Source organism: Sus scrofa, chromosome 18 (assembly GCF_054392235.1).
Source record: "Sus scrofa isolate SSC_HxYL_T2T_F1_AM1 chromosome 18, Sscrofa_HxYL_maternal_Yorkshire_Landrace_v2.0, whole genome shotgun sequence".
NCBI classification, from domain to species: domain Eukaryota; kingdom Metazoa; phylum Chordata; class Mammalia; order Artiodactyla; family Suidae; genus Sus; species Sus scrofa.
In genome coordinates, this window is record NC_139400.1 from 28,224,222 (window position 1) to 28,238,977 (window position 14,756).

At 40.6% G+C, this 14,756-nt stretch overlaps 1 protein-coding gene and 1 long non-coding RNA gene across 9 annotated transcripts in view; both read right to left on the reverse strand.

The window, feature by feature from the left end:
• Nucleotides 1-14,756, reverse strand: part of AHCYL2 (adenosylhomocysteinase like 2) — a 172,082-nt gene that overhangs the window by 80,297 nt on the left and 77,029 nt on the right. The gene's annotated exons all lie outside the window — the stretch shown is intronic.
• Nucleotides 421-3,834, reverse strand: LOC146394955 (uncharacterized). Its single transcript, XR_014833917.1, has 2 exons — nucleotides 2,862-3,834; nucleotides 421-2,150 (listed from the first exon to the last, which is right to left on the reverse strand). It is a non-coding gene; the product is annotated as an uncharacterized LOC146394955 (long non-coding RNA).

The following is a 14,756-nucleotide window of genomic DNA, read 5'->3' on the forward strand; positions in this document are numbered from 1 at the left end:
CATCGCTAATGCACCGTTAGTACAAATGTCAATGCAATGGAAAAGGCAAATAGCATGCTAATATTAATAAAAAATAGTTTTGATCTCATGGACCCCATAAAAGGGTATCACGGACTCCCAGAAATCCACAGACCACACTTTGAGAACCACTACATAAGAGGAGACCACTGGGGATTAACAAAGGCTTTGTGCAAGGAGACATGAATTTTTTCACCTGCAAATCAGTGTCTCAGAAAAGTTTTCATTCTTACAAATTCTATAACCTCTACCATTAATGGTGGGAATTTTCTTCTTTTCTACAGTCCCCTTTTATTCAAGGGCCCTTCAAAGTCAAAAGCATTTTCTTTTCCTTCTTTCCTTCTTTCCTTCCTTCCTTCCTTTCTCTTTCTCTCTTTCTCTCTTTCTTTCTCTCTTTCTCTCTTTCTTTCTTTCTTTCACAGCTGCTGACCTACACCACAGCCACAGCAACATGGGATCTGAACCATGTCTTTGACCTACACCGCAACTTACGGCAATGCTGGATCCTTAACTCATTGAGAGAGGCCAGGGATTGAACCTGTATCCTCATGGACACTAATCACATTCATAACCTGCTGAGCCACAGTGGGAACTCCCAAAAGTATTTTGATAATACTGCTAAATGGTATTTGGTCTTTTTCACTTTTCATTTTCTCAGTGGTATAGAGTAGAGTTTTCCAGAGGCTATAAGACGTGTGATGATGTCATCACTGTGCTAATAAAATGTGTGCTTCTGTATTTTTGTGTTTTCTTAATTTATCAAGTCTGATTTCAGGTACAGATAAAAACATGTTCAGCTCATTACTTCTATGTTCCTACTGTCTATCTTCAGTTATACCTGCTACAATTACAATCTCTGTCATTTCATTATCATTCAATACATTGTTATTTTCAAATCCCAGAGATTTCCTTGTGTCTATGTGGAAATCCAGACCCTATGAGGAAACGGTGCAGCCACTGCAATCTGAAAGCCAAGAGATCCAATGATTGAGACCTGATTCTGAGCTGCTCTGTTTTTTTGTCTTTACTGTCAAGAAAACAATAGAGGCTAGGGCATTCAGAAAGAGATCACTGCTAAGGGATTTGAGTAACAAAGTAATATTAGGAGAGGTGCTTAATTCTGATAATGTGGAATCCAGGGAACCTAGTATCTTCATAGAAAAACGTACTCTGACCCACCCTTCCAGTGAGGCCCTTTAATTCAAGAAACTGAATCCTACCTCTCTAACCAGTGCAACAAAGGCCATTTCCTTCAAGTGGTCATCAAAACTATCAAGGATATTCTGAATGTGGGCTAACAAGACTATATTAGCTCTCAAAAGAAGAGTGATTTGAAGCTCATCCTTGTGCCACTGAGCACATGGCAGAAAGAGAGCATGACATTTTCCAGGTGCAACCCAACTTTGGGAGGACTAGATTCTCTATGGTAAAAGTTTTTACTTTTGTAAAAATAGTTGGGAAATCTCTGAATTGACTACTGCTTAAGAACTCCCAGATCATCTATTATGGTGAGTAATATATTTCTAGTACTTACAATGAGGCTTGCTTCAAAATTACTACTAAGAGAATGTAATGAAGAAATACACAGCACACACACCCAAGAGGAATATGTAGGGATGATAACACTGTTTATAAAATCCTGAGAATCAAAAGAACAAAGAAAGAATAAAGGTCTCACTAGATTCAAAAAAGTCATTTCAAGAGCTCACTCTTGAGAAAGTGAAGGAAAGCAGAAGAGCTACTGCTGAACACAAATATATACAGAATATATATGCAAATTAAATTCAACAATCACCATTCTAAGGTAACCTGAAGAAAATGACCAAGAACACAATCAAGATTGTAAGAGGCTGGAATTGTATAAAACGTTTTACATACAACCCAGGGAGTTCATCCTTCAGGCCTCAGCTCAAATGTCACCTCTTCGGGAGTTCCTGTTGTGGCTCAGCGGAAATAAATGTGATCAGTATCTATGAGGACACAGGTTTGATCCCTGGCCTCGCCCAGCAAGTTAAGGATCCAGTGTTGCCGTGAGCTGTGGTGTACATCGCAGACATGGCTCGGATCTGGTGTTGCTGTGGCTGTGGTGTAGGCCAGTAGCTGCAGCTCTGATTCAACCTCTAGCCTGGAAACTTCCATATGCCACAAGTGTGGCCCTAAAAAAAAAAAAGAACAAATGTCACCTCTTCGAGGCCTTCCCCAATCACCCTATTTGGCCAGGCCCCCATCACTTATTTTCTTCAATTATCTTATTTTCTTCAATTACCACAATCTGAAATTACTTATTTTTTTGTTTTCCCATTCTGGAATTTAAGCTTCAAGAGAGCAGGGATCTTATCTGTACTATTTACCTAGCATAATGTCTGACACATACAGACACTCAGTATATATGTATTGAAAACACACAGCCTCTCCCTTGCAAGGCCTACAATAGCAAGAGAGATTATAACAACAACCAAAGAGCTCCAGGGACACAGCTCAACACCTGTGAGATCTGGGAAGGCTTCACCAGGGAAAAATCAGATATGGGTCTTGAAGAAATAATAAGTTACATCTAACTCTGTAAGTTTCCAAAATGTCATGGTGCTTTACAACTTCATGTTTTTGTTTTTGTTTTGCTTCTTAGGGCCACATTTGTGGCATATGGAGGTTCCCAGGCTAGAGGTCAAACCAGAGCTGCAGCTGCCAACCTACACTGCAGCAACGCCAGACCTGAGCCATGTCTGAGACCTACACCGCAGCTCATGGCAACGCCAAATTCTTAACCCACTGAGTGAGGCCAGGGATTGAACCTACATCCTCGTGGATACTAGTCGGGTTTGTATGGGGAACATGATGGGAACTTCCTACAACTTCATGTTTTTAATAGCAACGATAAGGAATATGAGACTAGTTATAAAGGGAAAACTGACAGCAGAGTATTTTCTGGTGGAAGGAAACATAAAACAGCAAAATGGCTTAGATCAATGTGTCTTAACTTTTTTCAGAGCCAGACCCTCTCTCTAGAATCTAAGCATTTGGTCTTGCTTACACAAAACTTGTTATACAATTTCAAGGAGTTCACAGATCCATTCAGATTGACAATCTAGATTTACTTAGGCCCAAAGGAAGAAGATACATCCTGGGAACCCTCCAAATAATAATCAAGGAATCGGAGGGGAAAAAAACAAGAACAAAGGTTGTCATTTATTGTATATTCACCACATGCCAGGCAGCACTGCATGAGGTTATATACATGACTCATTTAATCCTCAGGACAATGCTAAAGATAGGTTTTTAAGATCTGGATTTTATTTTTTTATTTGTTCATTTGTTTTTAGCTAGGTAACAAAGGTCGTGGCACAAAGTTCAAGAGACACACATTACCTTGGAGATCATTTCATATCAGCATTTAGAGCTGCCTCACTTTACCTCTTGCACATTATTCTAGTCTATAGATGTACAATATTTATTTAACTAGTTCCTCACCAATAGACATTTAGATCATTTCCTATCTTTTGCTATTTACTTGCATACCACCATGATAGTACATAATGAATATTCTTCTATATATGATATTTCATACATGTGTGAGAATATCTATAGGATAAATGTCTGGAAGTATTAGTTATTATTCTTTTTTTTAAGTGACTTTTGCCATTCCCTCTACCCCCTAAATTTGGATACAATAAGAAATGAGAGGAATGTGTCCACCAGTCAGTGTATCTACCAATTACTTCACCTTAGTTTTACAGGCTTATTTGTATACATAGATATAACCCAATATCCCTTTTTCATCTTTTCAGAAATTGCTTTGGAACCCACAGGGGAGAGAGGCCCTGGTACTCAAAGTAGATTAATGTGTAATATCTAGGAGTTCCCTTCGTGGCGCAACGGGATTGGTAGTATCTCTGTACCAGGACATAAGTTCGATCCCCCACCTGACACAGGTGGTTAAAGGAGCTGGCCTTACTGCAGCTGTGGCATAGGTTGCAACTGTGGCTTGGATCTGATCCTAGGCCTGGGAACTCCATATGCTGCAAGGTGGCCAAAAAAGAAAAAAAAAAAAAGGTAAAAGCTTTCAAGTATGAAAAAGTACTTGGATATAAAAGTAAACAGGAGTTCCCTTCACGGCTGAGTGGCTAACAAACCTGACTAGGATCCATGAGGGTGCAGGTTCAATCCCTGGCCTCACATAATACGTTAAAGATCCAGCATTGCCATGAGCTGTGGTATAGGTTGCAGATGCGGCTCGGATCCCCTTTTGCTGTGGCTGTGGTGTAGGTCAGCAGCCGTAGCTCCGATTCGACCCCTAGCCTGGGAATTTCCGTATGCCATGGGTATGGCCTTAAAAAGCAAAAAATAAAATAAAATAAAAGTAAACAGGGTAAAAAATATACCTGAAAGAAGATTTAAATATCGCTACTTAGTGAAATGAATTTATTTTAATTATTGGTATTGGGTGTCTTCCATCATTTCTTCCCCGGCAATATAAAAATCCAGACACTTACATCCATCCATTCATTAGGCTATAATTATATCTTTCCAAGGAATGTAATTGTTCACTATCAGTATAAAAAAACTTGATGGAGGTGGCAGAGTTGAGGAAGGGAAGCAAAACCTTCCCATTAAGCAGCAGCAAACAACTAAAAATAAAGATCAATGAATCTTACGATACTTACTAAGTGATTTCAAGTTTAGACCAGTAGTTCTGAGTTATTTAACCTGCCTTCAGGCAGTTTCTTATTACGGCTAGTTTTTTAAAAAATAGACTTTACTTTTTAAAGCAATTTCAGGTTCATAGCAAAACTGAATGTACAGATAGTTCTCAGGTATTCTCTCCCCTCCATCACACACAGCTTCCCCCCATCAACAAACAGCCCCAGAGTGGTATGTCTCTTACAATGGATGAACCTATGCTGACGCATCACTAACACCCAAAGTCCAAACTTTACATTAGGGCCCATTCTTGTGGTTGTGTATTCTATGGATTTAACAAATGTATAATGACACATATCCACCACCATTACACTATCATACAGAATAGTTTCACTGCCCTAAAATCTTCTATCTCTGCCTACTCATCTCTTCCACCCTCCACTCCTGGCAGCCACCGACCTTTTTATTGTCTCCATAGTGCTGCCTTTTACAGAACATCATACAGCTGGAATTGCACAGTATGTAGCCTTTTCAGCCTGGCTTCTTTCACTTGGTAATATGAACTCAAGGTTCTTCTGTGTCTTTTCATGGCTTGATGGCTCATTTTTTCTTAGTGCTGAATGATATTCCATTATTTAGATGTATCATAATTTGTCCATTCACTTACTGAAGGACATCCTGGTTGCTTCCAAGTTTTGGCAATTATGAGTAAAGTTGCTATAAACATCAGTGCATGGACATAAGTTTTCAACTTATTTGGATGAATACCAAGAAGCACGAGTGCTGAATTGTACGGTAAAAGCATATTTAGCTTTGTAATAAATTGCCAAACTGTCTTCCAAATTGGCTGGCCCATCCTGCATCCCCACCAGCAATGAATAAGAGTTTCTGCTGCTCTGCGTCCTTACCAGCATCTTCTGTGCTTTGTGTTCTTGAGCTGGCCATTCTAATAGGTGTGTAGTGGCAACTCACTGTCTTAACTTACATTTCCTTGCTAATATATGATGTGGAACATCTGTTTATATACTTATTTGCCATCTGTATATATTCTTTCGTGAGATTTTGTTAAGGTCTTTTGTCTATTTTTTTAACTTGGTTGTTTTCTTATTGTTGAGTTTTAAGAGTTCTTTGTGTATTGTGATTAACAGTCCTTTACTAGACAGGTCTTTTGCAAATATTTTCTCCAGTCTGTGGCTGCCTTCTCATTCTCTTGATGCAGCCATTTTTAAACGACCAGAAAATTGAGGTTCAAAAACTTACCTACTCAAGGCACACAGTAGGAAATGGCAAAACCAGGACCTAAACTCTGCTCTTACTATCATTCCATGTTAGATTTGCTAGGACTTGGAAAAGTAGAATCCTGAAGGAAAAAGCAAAGCAAAACAAAGCACTAGCAACCACTACAACCATTCTGGTTCTGAAAAAAGAAAACCAGGGATTTCCCATTGTGGCTCAGTGGGTTAAGAACCCGACTAGTAACCATGAGGAGGCAGGTTTGATCCCTGGTCTCACTCAGTGGGTTAAGGATCTGGCATTTCCATGAGCTGCAATGTAGGTCACAGACACGGCTCGGATCTGGTGTTGCTATGGCTGTGGCTTAGGCCTGCAGCTGTAGCGCCAATTTGACCCTTAGCCTGGGAACTTCCATATGGCGCAGGTTCGACCCTAAAAGGCAAAAGAAAAAAAGGAAAAAGGAAACCACACACCCTCTCCTTCTCTTATCTCATAAATTCCCTCGGATCATCTCTTCCATCACCACATTTCAGTTACCATGCATGTGCTAATAACTCCTAAATTTCTACTTAAAGCCCAGTCTTTCTGATATACATGTCCAAGTGCCTTTTGGACATCTTCACTTACATATATACCATGGGTTCCTCAAACACAGCCTTTCCAAAACTCAACTCATGATTTCATTGGACCTGTTGCTCTTCCTCCCAAACTCTCTATCTCAATAAATGGACCTCCATTTCAGAAACCTCAAAGTCGCCCTAGCACCACTTTCTCCTAATCTGCCGTTTCATTTCCAGAAGTAGCCCCAATTCATAAAATTCTGTCTCCTGTCCAACAACATCACTTTCACACAATTCACCAATCCCTTTCTAATTTTACTTCTCTCCTTATCTAGTCTAGATTTCCTGGTCCATCTTACAAATGACTCTCTCTCTCTTTTTTGGGGGCCATACCTGCAGCATGTGCAAGTTCCTGGGCCAAGGACTGAAGCTGTACCATAGCAGTGATCCAAGCCACTGCAGTGACAACAACAAATTTTTAACCTGATATGCCCAAAGAGGACTCCCTGAAAATGACTCATAAATAGCTCCATACCCTCTCTCTCTACATTACTTATGTCAGGCAAAACCTCAATCTTGATGCCCCTACCCATCTATTTATATCATGTTTGGGCCTAAAGGGCTAAATTTTGCAAGAAAAATACCATGTGACCAAGCTGACTGATTTCACTTTAATTTCACTTCCCAAAACCCAAATGAGTATCAATAGCACCTCAGTCATCTTATGAAGTTTCTTTAGAGGTACATACTCCCCCTGTCCCCTCAAATTTCTATCCTCACTTTCAAGTGACATTCTTACTTTACATAGATAAAAGAGAAGAAACAGAAAAAGAAAATACTTGATATAAATTTACATTCTCAGGAGTTCCTGTTGTGGCTCAGCGGTTAAGGAACCCGACTAGTATCCATGAGGATGCAGGTTCGATCCCTGGCCTCACTCAGTGGGTTAAGGATCCAGCGTTGCTGTGAGCTGTAGTGTAGATTGCGGATGCAGCTCAGATCCCGAGTTGCTGTTGCTGTGGCTGTGGTGTAGGCTGGCAGCCGTAGCTCTGATTGGACCCCTAGCCCGGGAACCTCTATATGCTGCAGTGCGGCCTAGAAAGACAAAAAAAAAATTTACCTTCTCATCACCAGGCCTACCTCATTTGCCCCAGCTTGGCCTTCGTTCCCCCTTTTACTGAAATAAGGGTCTCACTTTGTGCTCTACAGTCTATTCCCTCTCAAGTTCTTGAGGTCTTGCCTCTCTCCACATGATCTGGCACTTATCTCTCCAAAAAAGTTTATCTCTCACCATTTGCATTCTGCCTAAAAATACTTCACTAAAAACCAACCTTCTTCTCCAATTTAGGGCCTTTGCACATGCTGCCTTCTTTCCTTCATAATTTGCAATTTTTTATTAACTCAGTTGTTTGTCTATTGCTCCCATGCAGTTGACTCACCATCACCAGCACAATGGCCCTAGGCAACCACTGATCTGCTTCCTGTTCAGGAAGCAGATCAGTGTTAAGGAAGTTCCTGCTTCCTTAACCCACTGGCCTTGCTCAGTGGGTTAAGGATCCAGCATTGCCGTGAGCTGTGGTGTAGGTTGCAGATGAGGCTTGGATCCTGCGTTGCTGTGGCTCTGGTGTAGGCTGGCGGCTACACCTCCGATTTGACCCCTAGCCTGGGAACCTCCATATGCCGTGGGAGCGGCCCCAGAAATGGCAAAAAGACAAAAAAAAAAAAAAATAATAAAACAAAATAAAAAATTGGATTATGTATCTTATTGAGTTGTAAGTTATTTATACATTCTAGTTGCCAGTCCTTTTCCTGCTATATATATTGGAATAGTTTTTCCCATTCTGTGGTTTGCCTTTTTTACTCTATTTTAATTTTATTTATTTATTTTTTTAGGGCCGCAAATGACCCCAGGCTAGGTGTCAAATTGGAGCTGCAGCTGCCACTCTACACCACAACCACAGCAATGCGGGATCCAAGCCACGTCTGTGACCTACACCACAGCTCATAGCAACGCCAATTTCTTTCTTCCGTCTTTCCTTCCTTCCCCCCTGCCTTCCCCCCTTCCTTCCTTCCTTCCTTCCTTCCTTCCTTTCTTTCTTTCTTCCTTTCTTGTCTTTTGTCTATTTAGGGCTGTACCCACGGCATATGGAGGTTCCCAGGCTAGGGGTCGAATCGGTGGTACTGCTGCTGGCCTACACCACAGCTCACAGCAAAGCTGGATCTTTAACTCACTGAGCAAGGACAGGGATTGAACCTGCGTCCTCATGGATACTAGTTGGGTTCATTAAATTCATTAACCACTGAGCCACGATGAGAACTCCGCAACGCCAAGTTCTTAACACACTGAGTGAGGCCAGGGATCAAACCTGTGTCCTTATGGATACTAGTCAGGTTTGTGACCCACTGAGCCACGATGGAAACTCCACAAAATAGTCTTCAAAGTCAAAATTGCTAGCACAGAAGATACTATAATTGTTCATACACGCCAAACATAGATTGATCTCAGGATGAAGATTTTATTCATATTAAATGTAGGACAAATAAGGAAAAATATGAAAGTTTAAATTCTAAATTCACTATAAACAGTCCACAAAAAACAAATAATATCCTAGTGCCCTCTAGTGGCCAGAAGCTGCAGGGATAAGCCACACACAGAGAAAAGGGCTAAAAAAACACTATGCAGAAGAATACTGAATACTGACAAATGTGACTAATATTTTCATTTCTTCTCATGTTTTCTTTTCTTTTCTTTTTTTGTGGCTGCAAAAGTTCTGGGTCAGGGATCGAACCCCAGCCATGGCAGTGACACCAGGAATAACAGTGACAACGCTAGATCCTTAACCCTCTGCGTCACCAGGGAACTCCTCCTCACTATTTTACAAAACAAGTTTTTTTAAGTAAAAAGGAATATGTTTTGGGAGTTACCATATAGCAGAGCGGAAATGAATCCAACTAGGAACCATAAGGTTGCAGATTCGATCCCTGGCCTCACTCAGTGGGTTAAGGATCCGTCGTTGCCGTGAACTGTGGTGTAGGTCCAGATGCGGCTTGGATCTGGTGTTGCTGTGGCTCTGGTGTAGGCTGACAGCTGTAGCTCTGATTGCACCCCTAGCTTGGAAACCTCCATATGCCGCAGGTGCGGCCCTAAAAATGCAAAAAAGACCAAAAAAAAAAAAAAAAGAAAACTGGTTTAAAAAAAAAAAACAGGAGTTTTAAATTTGCATTTCCACAGTATATTTACTATACAAAGGAAATGGAGACCAGAGAGCAAAAGAAAAGAGAAAGGATTTTACATAACTGAGCAAGGATGTAGAAATGGTTTCAAAATACATAGTTTAAATACACATTCAAGATACATGTTAGCATACATTTGTATAAAAGGCAATACATAATAATGGATAGTATTAGACACGTACACAATATGTGCCCTGGAATGAAGCACAAAATATTGTCAAAAACAATAATTACCTGTGGAAACCAGAGGGGAGCAGAGAGAAAAGGGGGATTTATACATCTATATATCTTATTTATTTATTTAGACTTTTTAGGGCTACACCCACAGCATATGGAGGTTCCCAGGCTAGGGGTCAAATTGTAGCTACAGCTACCAACCTACACCACAGCCACAGCAATGCAGGATCCGAGCAGTGTCTGTGACCTACACCACAGCTCACAGCAACGCCGGATTCTTAACCCACTGAGCAAGGCCAGGGATTGAACCCACGTCCTCATGGATACTAGTCAGGTTCATTAACCACTGAACCACAATGGGAACTCCTATATATTTTAAATATGTATAATAAGCACTCTTAAAATATAGGTCAATCACTTTGAAACAGTGAAATGGAATTTTACATACTAACACATGAACTCCCAAAATAGGTGGCAAGAGAATAAGACTTTGTTGAGAATAGTTTCAACTGGTGGTTATAATTAACTAACTCTTGTTAATTACAGAGTTAGATTAACTTTCAACATTCTCAAATATGCAGAAGGAGAGAAACAATACATCAAAAGTGCTTTCTAAGAGTTCCCATTGTGGCTCAGAGGGTTACGAATCTGATTAGTAGCCATGAGGATGCGGGTTCAATCTCTGGCCTTGGTCATTGGGTTAAGGATCTGGCATTGCCGTAAGCTGTGGTGTAGGTCGCAGATGTGGCTCGGATCCCATGTTGCCCTGGCTGTGGTGTAGGCTGGCAGCTGCGGCTCTGATTAGACCCCTAGCCTGAGAACTTCCATATGTCATAAGTGCAGCCCTAAAAAACAAACCAAAAATTCTTTTAAAAATTTTTCCATTATATAGAGTATTGAATATATTTCCCTGTGCTATACAATAGAATTCTGTTGCTTATCCATCCTATATACAGTTTGCACCTGCTAGTTCCAAACTCCCAATCTAAGTGCCCACCCCACAAACACAAGTGTGTCTTCTATGCCTGTGAATCTGTTTCTGTTTCACAGATAAGTTCATTTGTGCCATATTTTATATTCCACATATAAGTGATATCATATGGTATTTGTTTTTCTCTTTCTGACTTCACTTACCATGATAATCTCTAGGTTCATTCATGTTGTTTCAAATGGTATTGTTTCATTTCTTTTTTATTTTCCACTGTATTTATTTACAACACCTTCTTTATCCATTCATCTGGGGATAGATACCTAGGTTGCTTCCATGTCTTGGTTATTGTAAACAGTGCTGCTATGAACACTGGAGTGCATGTATCTTTTTGAATTAGAGCTTTCATGTTTTCTGGACACATGCCCAGGAATGAAATTGCTGATCACACAGTAACTCTATTTTTCATTTTTTAAGGAACATCCACACTGTTTTCCATAGTGGCTGTACCAATTTATATTTCCACCCACAGTGTAGAAGGGTTGCCTTTCTCCACGCCCTCTCCTGCATTTATAGTTTGTAATTTTTTTTTCTGTCTTTTTAGGGCCATACTTGAGGCATGTGGAGGTTCCCAGGCTAGGGGTTGAATTGAAACTGTAGCTGCCAGCCTATGCCACAGCCACAGCAATGCCAGATCTGAGCCTCATCTGAGACCTACACCACAGCTCATGGTAAACCTGGATCCTTAACCCACTGAGCCAGGGATCAAACCTGCATCCTCATGGATGCTAGTCAGATTCATTTCCACTGAGCCACAATGGGAACTCCTATTTGTAAATGTTTTGATGATGGCCACTCTGACTGCTGTGAGGTGATACCTCATTGTAATTTTGATTTGCATTTCTCTAATAATTAGACATGTTGAGCATCTTTTCATATGCTTGTTGGCCATCTGTATGTCCTCTTTGGAAAAATGTCTGTTTAGGTCTTCTGCCCAATTTTTGTTTAGTTTTTTGGTTGTGCCTGCGGCATGGAATTTCCTGGGCCAGGGAACGAACCCACACTGCAGTTACAGCCTGAAACACAGCTGCAGCAACACCAGATCCTTAACCTGCTGTACCACAAGGGAACTCCCTGCCAATTTTTTGACTGGGTTGTTTTTAATATATTTTTCTATATCAATTCTGCTCAATAATTTATTCCTTTAAATATTTCCATTTCCACACAAAGCCTCCAGAATCTGAAGGTGGAAATCCAAAATGCCTGCTCTCTGCCTAACTCATCCTTGAACAGGTTCTTGCAGTGTATTAACTCTAATGTCATTTTTCCAAATGGCATTTCACAAGTTTTCCAGTAGGTCCTGAAGAATTTCAACCTGAGCTTCAAAGCCTTTTGCTAATTCTACATATACCTCCACCTCTGAGGAGTCCCAGCCTCACTTAGCCTGAGCCTTCTAATCAACTGAAATTTCTTGGTATATTCACTTACCTTCTCCTCCTTCCACCTTTTTTTTTTTTTTTTTTTTTTGTCTTTTTAAGGGCCACACCTGAAGCATGTGGAAGTTCCCAGGCTAGGGGTCTAATCGGAGCTGCAGCTGCTGGCCTACACTACAGCAACATGGGATCTGAGCTGCATCTGCAACCCACAAAATTGTGATCAAAGTAAAATGTTTATTTTAAACCTCTAAATTCTGGCAGTAATTTGTTATGCAACAGTACTAACTATAATAGGTGTTACACAGTAGTAGACAAGCTCTTCACTTTATACTATTTGAAGTCAATATGGAATTTTTTTTTGTTTTTTTTTTGGCTTTTTGCCATTTCTTGGGCCGCTGTCTCGGCATATGGAGGTTCCCAGGCTAGGGGTCAAATTGGAGCCATAGCCACCGGCCTACGACAGAGCCACAGCAATGCGGGATCCAAGCTGATGGCAGATGCCGGATCCTTAACCCACTGAGCAAGGCCAGGGATCGAACCTGCAACCTCATGGTTCTTAGTCGGATTCGTTAACTACTGAGCCACGACGGGAACTCCCAATATGAAATCTTGAAGACATTCTATTTCACTTTTTTTTTTCCTACTCTTTTTTTCTTGGCTTAGAATTTCAGAGATATTTCTGTTATAATTCCAAACTACTTATTTCATAGGTGTGGAAACTTATGCCCAGAGAAGTGAAATCATAGGACAAATTACAGACCAAATTAGTAGTAGAATACAGATCAAAATCCATGCTTCTTGATTCTCAATGTAGTGTTTTTTGTCTGTAACCAAACCTTCTTTGTATTTTCTCCTTCCTTTCTTTATTCACTGCCTTTTCTTGTGGCAGAAAGGCAGCCAAAATAATATCAAACAACCACCTTTTTATACTTCCCTCCAAAGAGCCCAGACCTAATTCCAATTCAAGGATTTAAAAAGCATTTCCCAGTCCTGCTGTCTCTGTTCCTGCTGAACCTCTAGCAATGTGTGGTGTGGGCCTCCTGGGCCAGCCAATAAGTGGTATGAATTATCACCAAGAGAATGCAAATTTGCTGCTAGGTATACTTTGGTAACAAGAAAATTTATAGAACTTCCAGCAAGAAACCCATTCTCACCTGGATTGAAACCTATCATCCTTTGGCAACTGTAAAATTTAAATGTCACCTGCAGAATCTAACAATTTCCTAATGAAGGTCTAACTAGCAGTTAGGGAGGCTGGTGTATTAGGGTCAGAAGGAACCAAGTGAAGAAAATTTGAAAATCAAAAATAAACCAAACAGCACCAGAAAAACACATGGTAATAAAGAAAGTGAAACAGAGGGAAGGGGCATGGAGGTAGCACGACTGTGAAGTTATACAACATCTTCCATAGCCCAGATTAGAACTATAGCTGGATTTGCAGTTTTTCATTTATATTCAACCAGTTTCTATATATTAACTTCTGTAGCCTGTCCCCAAAGTAAGAGTGCCAATAAAAGGGGCTTAAAGTTATTAAAGTTCCAACTTAAAACTTGATATTAGTCAAATGTCCATCAACAAGGTTTTAATTCTACAAACCGAGATGCCTTCAAACAATGGAGTATTATATATCAAAAGATGAAGCTTTTTTTTTTTTAGGGCCACACCTTCAGCATATGGAAGTTCCGAGGCTAGGGGTCCAATCGGAGCTGCAGCTGCCAGCCTATGCCTCAGCCACAGCAACACCAGATTGGACCTGTGTCTCTGATCTACACTGCAGCTCACAGCAATGCCAGATGCTTTAAACCACTGAGGTCAGGGATAGAACCCATATACTCAGGGATTCTAGTCGGATTCCTAGCCTGCTGAGCCACAGTTGGAACTCCTAAAAAGATGAAGCTTTTTGTACTCATATAGAAGGTTCATATATATGACCTTTTGGTGTAAGAAAGGAAGGATAAGAATAAATATGTGAATTACTTATACTTGCATAAAGAAACAGAAATGATGACTAGGCCATGAAAAAAGTTTTTGGCTATTTACATGCAAGTTCATTACCAATGGCACTGCCTAGGGAGAGACTTAGGATTGTTAGAATGACAACTTTTGCTCTTTCCTGAAGCTTAAGGATGAACTGGACCATCTGAAAAAGAATGTTTAATTTAGCACTGGTTGGCACAATAGGGTCTGATGCTGACTGATTTCTTTTTTCTTTCTTTTTTTTTTTAAGGGCCTCACCCATGGCATGTGGAAATTCCCAGGCTAGGAGTCATATCGGAGCTACAGTTGCAGGCCTACGCCACAGCCACAGCAAAGCCAGATCTGAGCTGCATCTGAGGCCTACACCACAGTTCACGGCAACACTGGATCCTCAATCCAATGACCCAGGCCAGGGATGGAACCCATATCCTCATGTTCCTAGTCAGGTTCGTTAACCACTGAGCCACGAAGGGAACTCCCTGATGCTGACTGATTTCTAAAGTCTTCTCAGATTCAGATAAGACATGACTTTTTCTCCCTATCTGGATTAGATGA